This window comes from Myotis davidii, unplaced genomic scaffold (genome assembly GCF_000327345.1).
Source record: "Myotis davidii unplaced genomic scaffold, ASM32734v1 scaffold200, whole genome shotgun sequence".
NCBI lineage: Eukaryota > Metazoa > Chordata > Mammalia > Chiroptera > Vespertilionidae > Myotis > Myotis davidii.
The window spans coordinates 5,613,426-5,615,483 of record NW_006293700.1 but is presented as its reverse complement, the minus strand read 5'-3'; positions in this window follow the sequence as shown (position 1 = coordinate 5,615,483).

Below are 2,058 nucleotides of genomic sequence, written 5' to 3'. Positions count from 1 at the left end.
ACGATGGCAGAGAGCCGGCTAATAGGTGCCTCGAAGCATTTCATGAAAACCAATCAATAGACATAAAACTGTTTAGAATAATGGGCATATGTGGTAAGCAATAGTTGATTTTATCAAAATTAATATGTATTAGTATCTATACACTATTTTAATATTAAGGTATCAATATACTAAATTATTATTTAAGGATTGAAGGATTGGTAAGTTTATGCTAAACAAGATAGATAGAAATACAGAGACAGAAAAACAGAGACAGAGAAAGGAACCTCACAGTGTGTATTGGGGTGGGGTGGTTTGAGGACCAGCAAGGGGGCTGTGGTAACTGGTTCAGTGACTCAAGTTTGGAAGCCTTCTTGCCCTTTGGTAGAAATGGTACAATTTCTTCCATATTAGCCCACGTTACCCAAGGACCTGTAGATGGAAATTATATCAAGACTAAATGAGTTTCCTGTTTCTCATGGAACAGGAGGACATATCTCAGAGGGAAGGGATGGTGGATCAACTGAAGAACTTATATGCATACTAGAGGCCCAATGCACAGGATTCATGCACTGGTGGGGGGCGTGGCCTGCGGGGATCGACCCGCTGTGGGAGCACCACTCATCCTGGTCAGCTGAGCAGCTGTGGACCTGCCCTCTGAGCAGCTGCTCCCTGGTCTGGCACCTTCCGCGGAGCCGGAGCACTCGCCTCTCCAGGGGACCCGGTTGGGGCCAGGCCCAGGGACAATAGCACTGAGAGGCGGTGGAGTAGGCCTCAGTCCCATGGCAGCCATGAACCTGCCTCCCAGCCTCTGGGGTCAGCTCTGGGAGCCTGGCGGCGGCACTATGCAGTCTGCGGGCGCTCAGAGGAGGTGGCAGGGGAGAGGAGGAGGATCCTGGGGTTAGGAGTCAATGATCACAGCCTGGGTTCCTGCCCATCGGCCCGGGGTTCGCAGCGAGAGCAGCCACACATCCTGGTCAGCCAAGTGGCGCTCCCACTGTGGGAGCACACTGACCACCAAGGGGCAGCTCCTGCATTGAGTGTCTGCCCCCTGATGGTGAGGGCACGTCATAGTGGACTGGTCATTCTGGTCATTCCACCATTTGGTCGCTGGGCTTTTATTATATAGGATATGCCTAACCCATGGACAGACAATAGTGAGGTGAAGGCTAGGGGTGGGGCAGGTGGGAGCAGGGTGGATGGGGTCAATAGGAGGAAAAAAGGGGACATCTATAATATTTTCAATAATAGGGATAAATTAAAAAATTAAAAGTATGCATTACCCTAAAGAAGAAATACAAACAAGAAAAAACAACCAACCAAGCAATAAAACCCAAAAGTATGACTTTCCTGCTTCCAGAAGTGGGAGGGGATCATGGTGCAGAGAAGGGCTTTGTCATCTCCCTGGCTCTGCGTGTGTATGCATGTGTGTTTGCATGTGTTTGCATGTGTGTGTATGCACGCATCTGTGTGTCTGCATGTGTGTGCGTACCTGTGTGTGCATTTTAATTTTTGTAAACACTTGAGGGGAAATTTCAAGTAATAAAAGTTGTTTCTAAAAGTGGAATAGGGTAGCTCTTCTAGCCCGCCCTGCCCCAGGCCTTCCCCTCCCTATTGTCTGCGTCCAGGGGTTATGCATATGCATACAAATTTTTTGGTTGATCTCTTTCTACCAACCCACCCTCCCCTGCCTTCCCTCTGAGGTTTGACCGTCTGTTCCATGCTTCTGTGTCTCTGAAGCTATTTTGTTCATCAGTTTTATTCATTAGTACACACAGTGTTGACAGCCTAGAGCAGGGATGGCGAACCTTTTGACCTCGGCATGTCAGCATTTTGAAAAACCCTAACTTAACTCTCGTGCTGTGTCACATTTAGAAATTTTTTGATATTTTCAACCATAGCCAATTATATTTTTGATATTTATTTATTTAAATGCCATTTAACAAAGAAAAATCAACCAAAAAAATGAGTTTTGCGTGTCTCCTCTGACACGCGTGTCATAGGTTCGCCATCGCATGCTTAGAGATACAATCTGTGGGCTGGATAATGAATTTAAAATAGCCAATTATTTCCTTCCCA